The sequence below is a fragment of the Mobula hypostoma genome, chromosome 10 (assembly GCF_963921235.1).
Source record: "Mobula hypostoma chromosome 10, sMobHyp1.1, whole genome shotgun sequence".
Classification (NCBI taxonomy): Eukaryota; Metazoa; Chordata; class Chondrichthyes; order Myliobatiformes; family Myliobatidae; genus Mobula; species Mobula hypostoma.
In genome coordinates, this window is record NC_086106.1 from 2,334,176 (window position 1) to 2,348,014 (window position 13,839).

Sequence of the window (13,839 nt, forward strand, 5' to 3'; positions counted from 1 at the left end):
CCGATGTTGTCCAAGGGAAGGGCATGAGGATCCATACAGCTTGGCACCGGTGTCGTCGCAGGAATTGCCAGAGCAAGGTTGAAGGCAGTGTCGGATTGCCTTAGGGACTCCAGCTCCGGATTTGTCCTCAGGGTTTATTCCTGAAGCCTTTTCCATCAGTGGGTATGGCCGCAAGGCAGCGGAGGTTTGAAATCAGAGTTTTCCCTCTCTTAGATGGACTGCCTTCCCAGGCTGACGAGCTCCATCTACCTGAAACACTGGTTTTAAGGCACCAGGACCCACCTTCATCCCTTCTCCTGTCAGTAAAAACAGTTCCACCGGGCTCAGAGGCGAAACCACACGAGAAGGCCAGGAGTTGGACTTGGTTGTCAGAGGCTATTTGAGGCGCATGCCGTGAGGAGCACTTTTAGGTGGTGGGAGCTTGTCCCCACTACCACCCCTTGGCTTGACAACCTTGGAACCACAAATATAAATAAATAGCAATAAATAATGAGAACATAAAATAACGAGATAAAAAGACTCTGAAAGTGAGATCATTGGCTGTGGGAACATCTCAACGTTGGGGCAAATGAGTGTAATTGTCCCCTTTTGTTCAAGAGCCTCATAGTCGAGGGGTAGTAACTGTTCCTGAACCTGGTGGTGTGAGTCCTGAAGCTCTTGAACCTTCTACCTGATGGTAGCAGCGAGAAGAGAGCGTGTCCTGGGTGGTGGGAATCTCTGCTGATGGATGCTGTTTTCCTGTGACAGTGTTTCATGTAGATGTGCTCAATGTGAGAATATGGTAATGTGTGGTGGTACCTTTGGGCTGCCCTTGGGTTGTGAAGGCTGTTAACACAAGCAATGCGTTTCGCTGTGTGTTTCAATATACACCTGATAACTAAATAACTCTAATCTGAATGTGAAGGCCCCCCTCCTACCTGTTAGGGAAGTAAATTTGTTCCCCTTATTCCACCTGAGTGAAGGGTGACTCCAGGATCGTTAATGTTTTTGAAGTACTTGCCTTCTCAATTCACAGGTAGTCAGGGATGGACAACATTTGTTCTGTGGAGGGGGGAGGAAATGATATCAGTATGACAACTCTACGTGAGCTGCTTTTCAAGAAACATCCTCTGACCTCCCTGCCCCCAGTCAGAGTACTGAGTCACAGAAGCTGAATTGGAGCCAACAGGCGCAGTGTTACGGACGTTCCCAGAAAGTCCACAGCATTGTTTTGTCTTGCCACTCTCCACCAGAGGAAATCAGCTGTGCGTTTGCAGTCTGGGCTCCTGTAACCTACCAAAGTTGATGATACGATACTCGCCCAAGCTCACACCTGTGAGCTTCATCTGAAATCCGGCTGGTGACGTCACGGGACAGACCTGTTCACCCAGAGCTCATTGACATCATATCCAGAAACACGCCAAGGGGCCATTGAGCCCATCGAGTTTAGACCAGTTCTCAGTCCCACTTCCATTCTTTCTCCAGAGGCTGACAAACGCTGCTCTCTCAAGCACATTTTTCTTTATTTTTTCACTTTCAGCCACATCCTTCCACAGGCTCACCTGTTTCTCCACATTACAAAGCTCAACACGGAAACTCTCCAGAACTACAACCTGAATTCAAGACCTTGTCAGTACCTTTCTAACTATCCAAGTGTGCCTTCATCTGCTTGGCTGTAAATGCAGGAATCCAACCGACACCCACACCCCAGCAATCCATGTGCTTCACCACTCTCACCGAACACACTCCTAACTTCAACCCACGGTCATCTGTTCTAATCACTCCTCACAGACCTCAGCCTGTGGCGCTCGTTGGGATATTTTACCATGTTAAAGACAATCCGTATATTCTTATTATTGGAATCGTACCTGTGTCAGAGCTTGAACAAACAATTGGCTCTGTCCCAAATTCCCAACTCTCTCTTGAGTGACTTCGGAATGTGGGAGGAAACTGGATCAACCTGAGAAAACTCAAGCAGCCACAAGCAGAACATACAAACTCCACGCCACAACAACAGAGGTCAGGTTCGAACTCAGATCTCTGTAACGGTGAGGCAGTGACTCTACCAGCTGTTCCATGCTGTGCAGGACTATCACCGTCATTGTGCCAACCTGTGTAGGACCATCACCCAACAGGGATCTTGTCAACATTGCACAGACCTCCAATCAGAAAAGGAGCCTGCTACCATGGCCTCCAATCAGAAAAGGAGCCTGCTACCATGACCTCCAATCAGAAAAGGAGGCTGCTACCATGGCCTCCAATCAGAAAAGGAGGCTGCTACCATGGCCTCCAATCAGAAAAGGAGTCTGCTACCATGGCCCCCAGCCTCCAATCAAATGGAATGTTCGTCTTCATTGCTAGAGGGATTGAATTGAAGAGCAGGGAGGTCATGCTGCAACTATACAGGGTACTGGTGAGGCCACACCTGGAGTACTGTGTGCAGTTCTGGTCTCCTTACTTGAGGAAGGATATACCGGCTTTGGAGGAAGTGCAGAGGAGGCTTACCAGGTTGATTCCAGAGATGAGGGGGTTAGACTATGAGGAGAGATTGAGTGTCCTGGGACTGTACTCGCTGGAATTCAGAAGAATGAGAGGAGATCTTATAGAAACATATAACATTATGAAAGGGATGGATAAAATAGAGGCGGGAAAGTTGTCTCCACTGGTGGTTAAACTAGAACTTGGGGACATAACCTCAAGATTCAGGGGAGTAGATTTAGGACAGAGATGAGGAGGAACTTCTTTTCCCAGAGAGTGGTGAATCTGTGGAATTCTTTTCCCAAAAAAGCAGTGGACGCTACCTCAGTAAATATATTTAAGACGAGGTTGGATATATTTTTGCATAGTAGGGAATTAAGGGTTATGGGGAAAAGGCAGGTAGGTGGAGATGAGTCCATGGTCAGATCAGCCATGATCTTATTGAATGGTGGAGCAGGCTCGACGGGCCAGATGGCCGACTCCTGCTCCTATTTCTTATGCTCTTATCACCAAGACAATTTGGATCCGACAGCCAGTTCACCTTGAATCACCATGTAGGACAGGGTGCCAACGCAGCGTAGCAGTTAGCATAATGTTATTACAGCTCGAGTTGTTGGAATTCAGAGTTCAATTCCAGTGTCATCTGTACATCCCCCCTGTGGAATGCATGGGCTTCCTCCCACAGTCCAATGTACTATCTGAGGGTTAATTGGTCATTGTAAACTGTCCTGTTGGGTAATGTAATGGGTGAGAGTTGTAATGTAATGTAATGGGTGAGAGTTGACATATTGTTTATAATCAAAATTGTTCTACATAATTCACAAACACTGTCATTGAGTTGTGTTCACTTTAAGAGACAATGTCTGACATAGTGACGTCAGTGTAAGGCGATTGTTTTTGCTTTGTTCATAATGGAAGGAAAGGGCTGCAGTTTTATTAAGCACATAAATGACTGGCGTGTTTTATTCACAAAACCCCGCAGTCCCGTGATTAGGTTAGGGTTAAATAGGGGTTGCTGGGTGGAGCAGTTCAGAGGACTGGGGGTTAAATGGGGTTTCTGGGTGGAGCGGTTCAGAGGGTCGGGGGTTAAATGGGGGTTTCTGGGTGGAGCGGTTCAGAGGGTCGGGGGTTAAATGGGGGTTTCTGGGTGGAGCGGTTCAGAGGGTCGGGAGTTAAATGGGGGTTGCTGGGTGTAGCGGTTCAGAGGGTCGGGAGTTAAATGGGGGTTTCTGGGTGGAGCGGTTCAGAGGGTTGGGGGTTAAATGGGGGTTGCTGGGTGTAGTGGTTCAGAGGGTCGGGGGTTAAATGGGGTTTCTGGGTGGAGCGGTTCAGAGGGTCGGGGGTTAAATGGGGTTTCTGGGTGGAGCGGTTCAAAGGGTCGGGGGTTAACTGGGGGTTTCTGGGTGGAGCGGTTCAAAGGGTCGGGTTTAAATGGGGTTTCTAGGTGTAGCGGTTCAGAGGGTCGGAGGGGCCTGTCCCATGCTGTATCTCTAAATGAATAAATTAATTAATGCACCATGTCAAATGCTCCATGAAAGTTCATGCTAGGATCAATTGCGACGAGAGACCTGGGTGAGGATGGGTACGACCCAAGTACCGGAGTATCTGAGACTAGAATTGAGAAGTGTTATGAGACTGAATTGAGGACAGGGTTATATACCAGATTCTAGAGGAGAATCCAAAGTTGACCTAATAATTGAGCACTCAAACTCAGTTCAGGTGCTCTTTAAATATTAAACTCCTGGTGCCAAAACAGGGCTGCCAATTAACAAGAAGGTCTGAATCCTTAAAGGGGCCAGAGGATCTAATCATATCCCAGAGAGTCAGAGCATCTACACTCCCGAAGCTGGCACAGTCGTGTGTATCGTAACAATCCGCCAGCCTTCCTTCGTAAATCCTTTTTATCTCCTCAAGAACCTCGGTCAGATTCCTGAGACACTTTAACCTCATTGCTCTCACAAGGCCGCTGCCCCTAAGGTGGCCACTCCCACCCTACCTGTCTCACATTTCATATCCCTCGCTCACCACCTCTTCACCATACATCTAAATCCTCTACCTCCTCCCAGCTCCCCCTCAAAGAACAAGTCTGGCTTCTCCGATCCAACCCAATAGACAAAATCCCATCTATTGGGATGGAATGCTGACGAATAGCGGTCGGTCCCATCCATTTGTGGGCCAGTATCTTCAGGGGAACAGGAAGCAGCAGAGCATGCTGGGAAACCAGGGTAATGGAGCATGATGTGTCATTGTGTAAACTGGGAGCCCATCCCTGGGAAAAGGGCTGGACTGGCTTTTAATGAGAATTCCGGAAGAAGTTTACTTAAAAATATACTCAAGAACAGTCAGCTAAGGTCATCATAACGTGCCATGGAACCGTTAGTTTTCACCTGTTTTTGTTTTCCAGCAAGATCTTAAAGGAAGGTTTAATTAGGAGAATGACTTTGAAGGCCTCAGATATGCATCAAGAAGGAATAAAGCCTTGTGCAAACAGTCAACTTCAAAGAGCTCCCAAACGCCTTTCAGGAGCTCTCAACTGAAGGCTACTGACAACACAGAAACAACCGAAGTTTATTTACAGAGCAGATTGTTCAGGGACAGGGAACTCGGCCCAATGCAATAGGAAACTCGAGATGGCCTTTATCAAGCCCTTGTGTGCGGGATGAGCCTAATGCTATTGTAAGGGAAGGAACGTTGCCAATCCGTTGGTATCAGGTAACTCCTCACTGTCAAATCCAAAATTAATTGATTGTTTATCACCTCTAATATTACAGGGGTTGGGTTTCAAAGAGCTTGAGTGGTCGGGGAGCAGGGAAAGAGGGAGAGCAGAATGAGAAAGATCAGAAGACTAATAACTCATTATCCATTAATCAGGAACCCCCACCATCCAGGCCCCTTTAAGGATTCAGACCTTCTCGCTAATTGGCAGCCCTGTTTTGGCACCAGGAGTTTCATATTTAAAGAGCACCTGACAGCCATGCTCTCTTCTCGCTGCTGCCATCAGGAAGGAGGTAGAAGAGCCTCAGGACTCACACCACCAGGTTAAGGAGCAGTTACTACCCCTCAACCATCAGGCTTCGGAACCAGCGTGAAGAACTTCACTCACCTGACACTGAACAACCTATGGGCTCACTTTCACAGACTCTACAACTCATGTTCTCGGCATTATTTATTCATTATTATATGTTTTTTTTTGTATTTGCGCAGTTTGTGTTCTTTTGCACATTGATTGTGTCATTGAACCTATTGTATCTTTTGTTCTACTGCAAATGCCTGCAAGGAAATGAATCTCAGGGTGGTATATGGTGACATAAATGTAGTAGTAGGCCTCCGTAGGTCAGGTTTGACCATGGATGACGCGTCCTAGCTCTCTACGTGATACGCAAGCCTGGGTGGTACGATATGTTGCCCATGTAGCAAGCTCCCTGTCTCCAGGCATCTAATGAACCCAAAGGAACGGCAGAGGGCGATACTGCTGGCACCAGCAGTGTCACAGGAGTTGCCAGTCAGCATTGAACTCAGTGTAGGACTGCCACAGGGACTCCAGCTCTGATGTTCTCCCTCAGGGCTTAATCCCAAAGCCTTCCCCATGAGTGGGTATAGCTCCAAGGCAGCAGAGGTGTGAGGTCAGAGTTTCCCTACTTCTAGATGAGCTGCCAAGTCCCATCTGACCGAAGCGACTGGTTTTAAGGAGCCAGTAACCCGCCTTTGCTCCTTCTCCTGTCAGTAGAAATGGTTCCTCTGGGCTTTGTGGCTAAGGCACACGTGAGGCCAGGAGCTGGACTTGGTTGTCAGAGGCTATTTGAGATGCACACCATTGGGAGCATTTGGTAGGTAGAGGGAGGTTATCCCCACTACCACCCCCGGCTATAAATGTACTTTGATAATAATTTTATTTCTATTTTTGAATTCCCGCAGCTTATTTCTAAGTGAAGATGATGGTTGTGAAATTTCAGGTTTAACACACAAAATGATCCACGTCCTTTGGGGTGAAGCCCATTACAGGCAAGGAAACATGCCTTTACCAGTCCCATAGTCATTGCCAACCCCCACCCTGCCAAATGATTGGAAAGATCCAAACATAAGCCAATGTAAAAATGACCAGATAGTCAGTTTGACTGGTGTTGGTCGATTGGTAAATTTTGGCCAGAGACCAGGAAGGACAACTTTACTTTATGCCAGGACCACCAGACTCTAAATAGTTACTTCTCACAAACTGTCAGGCTGATCAACACCTCCACCCACCACTGTTTCTTCCCCCCACCCCACGCACTGCCATTTTACACTTACTGTAACCCCACATCTCATACCTACATTTCCACAGTCACTGACCTGTTGTGCCTTCAACTGCCCTGCTGCTACCTAGAAAGTTCCACTTGCCAAGTCACTTTGGCAAGATGAACTCTTCTGTCATTTGGAGTCACCTTGCGTTCGGATACCCCAGTCCCTAGTCTCACTTTATGAACATACGATCAGAAGCTGCTGCTATGTAGATACGGCCACTCCCAGCAGTGACTTGTACACTCATACATGGCTGCCGCTTTGGATTTCCAGCTTTGCCAGGTTTCCTCTTATTTGTATTTGTATTTATTGTGATTGTTTGTGCTGCATCAGATCCAGAGTAACAATCGTTTCATTCTCCTTTACACTCACGCACTGAAGAATGACAATCAACTATCTGAATCTTGAGACCTGCAGTGTACACTGTGTAAACACAAGATAATCTGCAGATGCTGTGATCAAAGCAACACTTTCAGTACGCTGGATGAACTCAGCAGGTCGGGCAGCATCAGTTAGAAACGATGAGTCGACGTTTCAGGCCGGAACCCCTCGTCAGGACTGAAGAATGAAAGGTGGGGAATGATTTGAAGAACGTTTGTAGCTTCAGTTGAAAGACCAGTAATTTGAAAGACAGAGGGGTGGGGGGGGGAGCATTGACGTCATAGCCCTGAAAACAATGGGTGGTAGAAGAAGGAGGCGGAACCATGAGGGAGCTGGGGGAGGGGGCAGAGTGAAATAGGGATAGAGGAAGGGAGGGGGAGGGAATTACCGGAAGTTGGAGAATTCTATGTTCATACCAAGGGGCTGGAGACTACCCAGACGGTATATGAGATGTTGCTCCTCCAACCTGAGTTTAGCCTCATCATGGCAGTAGAGGAGGCCATGTATGGACATATCTGAATGGGAGTGGGAAGCAGGGTTGAAGTGGGTGGCTACTGGGAGATCCTGTCAGCATGCACTGTGTGACGTCACCTGGGAGAGTAGATAGTTGAAAAACTGAGCAGTGCTGATTCAGAACAAAAGCAGCAAAAAAAACAGCAGCAAGACAAACCTCTCTCCTCCCACTCACCCACACACTCACCCACCTACCCACCCAACCACTCACCCACCCACCTACCCAACAACTCACCCACCCACCTACCCACCCACTCACCCACCTACCCACCCAACCACTCACCCACCCACCTACCCAACAACTCACCCACCCACCTACCCACTCACCAACTCACCCAACAACCCACCCAACTGCTCACCCACCCACCAACTCACCCACCCACCTACCCAACAACCCACCCAACTACTCACCCACCTACCCACTCACCCACCCACCAACTCACCCACCGACCTACCCACCCACCCACTCACCCACCTACCCACCCAACCACTCACCCACCCACCTACCCAACAACTCACCCACCCACCTACCCACCCACTCACCCACCTACACACCCAACCACTCACCCACCCACCTACCCAACAACTCACCCACCCACCTACCCACTCACCAACTCACCCAACAACCCACCCAACTGCTCACCCACCCACCAACTCACCCACCCACCTACCCAACAACCCACCCAACTACTCACCCACCTACCCACTCACCCACCCACCAACTCACCCACCTACCTACCCACCCACCCACTCACCCACCTACCCACCCAACCACTCACCCACCCACCTACCCAACAACTCACCCACCCACCTACCCACCCACTCACCCACCTACCCACCCAACCACTCACCCACCCACCTACCCAACAACTCACCCACCCACCTACCCACCCACTCACCCACCTACCCACCCAACCACTCACCCACCCACCTACCCAACAACTCACCCACCCACCTACCCACCCACTCACCCACCCACCTACCCAACAACTCACCCACCCACCTACCCACTCACCAACTCACCCAACAACCCACCCAACTGCTCACCCACCCACCAACTCACCCACCCACCTACCCAACAACCCACCCAACTACTCACCCACCTACCCACTCACCCACCCACCAACTCACCCACCTACCAACCCACCCACCCACTCACCCACCTACCCACCCAACCACTCACCCACCTACCCACCCAACCACTCACCCACCCACCTACCCAACAACTCACCCACCTACCTACCCACCCACCAACTCACCCAACAACCCAACAACTCACCCACCTACTCACCCACCTACCTACACCCCCACCCACCCACCCACCCAATCACCTATCCACCTTTCCCATCTGCCATCAGATCTCTGAAACATCCATGAACCCATGAACACTACCTCACAGTTCCTCTTTCGCCATGTTTCTCTGTGTTTTTGTAATTAGAGTAATTTTTATTCCTTGCACTATACTGCTGCCACAAAACAACAAATTTTATCATTATGTCAGGGATAATAAACCCGGAACACTCTCCTGACATCACTATGGAAACGTTTTCACTAGAAGGGACTCCCAGCAGGTCACCAGCACCTCCTCACGGGCAGTTATGAATGGGGAACAAATGCAGCCCCAGTGGATGATGCCGAGTTCCTTCAGGGAACAAAGGAGACGAGTTCAGTTAATTCATTGATGGCAGGATAAAACTCAGGCAAGTCTGAGTGCCAGCGTAGCGTAGCGGTTAGCGCGAGTCAATTACAGCTCAGACATCAAAGCTCAGAGTACAATCCTGGCACCTTCTGTAAGGAGTCTGCACCTCCTCCGTGTGAAATGTGTGAGTTTCCTCCTAACTCCGCGCCTATGTTCTTATGGTCTTTTGGGACAGTAAATTGGTGTTCATGGGTTCACGGACTGATCAGGAATCTGATGGCACATTTTCTTCTCAGTTCCTGATTTTAAACAACCCTGTTTAATCTCTCCTTAAGTGTCGCAAGTCATGCCAGCCACCAGTTCATTCCTCATCAGTTAACCTGCGTCCTCTGCATTTAACCTTCACTGCGCCCTCTCCTAGGCGTGGGACAGGTGGTGGGGCTCAGTAATATCTGCAGCTCTCCGGCAGATGTACACCTGTCACTAAGTTTCAACATGGCCAGGTTCTGCTGGTCGCCTTCATCCAGGGATGTGCTGCAAGAAAGGAGCATCTGCCCTTTAGAATGGTCTGTGTCTCCAGGAGTGAAAGATGGAGTTCCTGGTCACACTTGCAACAAAAAACAAGGACAAAATCATGAGGACCACCTTTACAGTTGTTGCTCCTATGTATTAGAGTCATGGATTTATAGATTACGGCTGCACGAGGCCAGGCCCTTCAGCCCATCTAATCCTTGCCAACCTGTTTTGCTGCTTAGACCCAACTCTTCTCTTCATAACTTAAAATGCCCTGACTAATCAAGAGCCAATCAAAGCTCAAAGTAAAATTTATTATCAGAGTACATACATGTCACCAAATTCAACCCTGAGATTCTTTTTCCTGTTGATATATTGTACAATAGTAACTGTAAACAGGATCAGTGAACAACAAACTGTGCAAAAGCAAATATAAATAAATAGCAATAAATAATGAGGACATTATTAAATAACAAGATAAAGAATCCTTAAAGTGAAATCATTGGTTGTGGGAACACCAGAAATAGAATGAATGTAGATACCACATTTTGTTCAAGAGTCTGATGGTTGAGGAGTAGTGAACGTTCTTGAACTTGGTGATGCGAGTCCTGAGGCTCCTGTACCTTCTACCTGATGTCATCAGCAAGAAAAAGAACATGGCCTGGATCAATCTGTACTTTCAATATACCAAATGACTTGGCCTCCACAGCCACCTGTGGCAATGAATTCCACAGATTCACCACCCTCTGCCTCTGGTCTAAAGGGAAGTCCTCCTCTTCTGAGGCTGCACTCTTTGGTCCTAGACTCTCCAACTACTGGAAACGTTCTCTCCATGTCCACTCTATTCCGCCTGCCTGCACTGTACAGCTGCCATAAAACAACAAATTTCCCAACTCGCAGTACGTCAGAGGCAATAAATTTGATAATGGACAGATTCAGTTGTGGGCCAAATCAAAGGTGGTGATGAATCTGCATACAGGAGGGAGATTGAAAATCTTGCTGAGTTGTACCACAACAGTCTTTTACTGAATGTCATCAAGACCCAGAAGTTGATTATTGACCTCAGGGGGAGGAAACCGGAGGTCCATGAGCCAGTTCTCAACGGAGAATCAAAGGTGGAGAGGGTCATCAGCTTTAAATTCCTCAATATTATCACTTCAGAGGATCTGCCCAAGGCCCAGCACGTAAGGGCAATTACGAAGAAAGCACAGCAACATTTCTTCTTCCTTAGGAGTTTGCAGAGACATCTAAAGCTTTGCGAACCTCCATAGTTGTATAGTGGAGAGTATATTGACTGCTGCATCAGAGCCTGGTATGGAAACACCAAGACCCTTGAACAGAAAAGCCTACAAAAAGTAGTAGATATGGCCCAGTCCATCTTGGATAAAGCCCTCCCCACCATTGAACACATCTACACAAAATACTGCCATAGGAAAGCAGCATCTATAATCAGAGACCCCCCACCACCCATGCCTTTTTCTCACTGCTGCCATCAAGAAGAAGGTACAGGAGCCACAGAATTCTCACCACTGAGTTCAGGAACAATTATTAACCCTCAACCATCAGGCTCTTGAACCAAAGGGGATAACAGCACGGGGACTCCACAGGGGACTGTCTTGTCTCCCTTTCTCTTCACCATTTACACCTCGGACTTCAACTACTGCACAGAGTCTTGTCATCTTCAGAAGTTTTCGGATGACTGTGCCATAGTTGGATGCATCAGCAAGGGAGATGAGGCTGAGTACAGGGCTACGGTAGGAAACTTTGTCACATGGTGTGAGCAGAATTATCTGCAGCTTAATGTGAAAAAGACTAAGGAGCTGGTGGTAGACCTGAGGAGAACTAAGGTACCGGTGACCCCTGTTTCCATCCAGGGGGTCAGTGTGGACATGGTGGAGGATTACAAATACCTGGGGATATGAATTGACAACAAACTGAACTGGTCAAAGAACACTGAGGCTGTCTACAAGAAGGGTCAGAGCCGTCTCTATTTCCTGAGGAGACTGAGGTCCCTTAACATCTGCCGGACGATGCTAAGGATGTTCTATGAGTCTGTGATGGCCAGTGTGATCATGTTTGCTGTTGTGTGCTGGGGCAGCAGGCTGAGGGTAGCAGACACCAACAGAATCAACAAACACATTCGTAAGGCCAGTGATGTTGTGGGGATGGAACTGGACTCTCTCACGGTGGTGTCTGAAAAGAGGATGCTGTCCAAGTTGCATGCCATCTTGGACAATGTCTTCCATCCACTACATAATGTACTGAGTGGGCACAGGAGTACATTCAGCCAGAGACTCATTCCACCGAGATGCAACACTAAGCGTCATAGGAAGTCATTCCTGCCTGTAGCTATCAAACTTTACAACTCCTCCCTTGGAGGGTCCCTGAGCTTATAGGCTGGTCTTGGGACTTATTTCCATCTGGCATAATTTACATATTACTATTTAATTATTTATAGTTTTATTACTATTTAATTATTTATGGTACAACTGTAACGAAAACCAATTTCCGTCGGGATCAATAAAGTATGACAATGACTATGACTAACTTCACTCAACTTCACTTACGCCATCATTGAAATGTTCCCACCACCTATGGACTCACTCTCAAGGACTCTATTATCTGTTCTATTTATTTATTTATTGTTAATTCTTTCTTTCTGTATTTGCACAATGTGTTGTCTTTTGCACACTGGTTGAACACCCTAGCTGGGGAGTCTTTCAATGATTCTGTAATGGTTGTTATTATGTAGATTTATTGAGTATGCCCACAAGGAAATAAATCTGAGGGCTGCATATGGTGACATTTATGTATATTGAATGTTGAACTTTGACGTAAGGTCACAAACACGAGAATATCTGCGGATACTGGAAATCTGAGGCAAACCACACAAAATGCTGGAAGAACCCAGCAGGTCAGGCAGCACCTTTGGAAATGAATAAACAGTCAATATTTCAGGCCAAGACGCTTTGTCAGGACCTGGTGAGGGGTCTCAGCCTGAAAACTCAGCTGATTACTCATTTCCATAGATGCTGCCTGACCCGCTGAGTTCCTCCAGCAATTTGTGGTGTTTTGATTTAAATCATTGGGAGAGGAGCCACTGGACAAATCTGTCCTTTCCAATCTGGAAAGGAGAGTGGGAAATAGTGAGGGGGGAATGGCATCACCCCTTAAAAGGGCTTGGGAGAAACTTATGAGGAATGTGAAGTAAGGGCAGGGATGGGAGTAATTAGACTTCTGCACCAATGGTCTAGAATGGGAGCAATGGGCCAAGTGGCCTCACAAGCATTGATGAGATGTTGTCTGACTCCTGACTCAGAAATGTTGATTCCACTGAGGTGAGAGGAGGACGGATCAACAGTGTGCTGGCTAATCTGGTTCAGACGGTGATTTACTCTGCTGATAACATGACGGATTTACCCTTGTCTGCCTGTGCTACCAGATGGCCGCTTAATCCGGGGGCCAAGTGCTATTTACCTCATTTGGGGAAAAAAATACATAAAAATATTTCTTGAAAGGCATGGCTGTTTAATCAGAGTGAGGATAAAGAGATGCATTGTAGTTAGATTAATTATCTGTTATCCCTGCCTATTCGTTTAGATTAGCCTTCCGTCTGCCGATGGCTCGGCAGTTAACCCCTTCATTGCCAAAATCGTATACACATCTGCCCGCCAGCCGCTTGCTTCCAGATGTGTTTTTCCAGTGCTCGACATCAGCTATGCCCCATCTTCCCCGCTCCTCGGCCGCAGGTTGGCCTTCTGGAGTTGAGTACAATCCAGAAGAAGGTGGCGCCAGTGAACAGGGTGACCAAGGGCTGCGTCCTCCAAAGGCGTTTCTGCCGCAATTGATCAACGTCATTGTGACCACTTTAATCACTTTGCACTGTAGTGGACTAGCACGGTGGCTGGCGCGATGCTTGGGTGACACGTTGGGCTTCGGAATTTGGAATTCACTTTCGACATCATATGTAGGGAGTCTGTACATCCTCCCCATGGAACGTGTGGGTTTCCTCGGGGTGCTCCTGTTTCCTCCCAATGTCCTAAGACGTACCGGTTAGT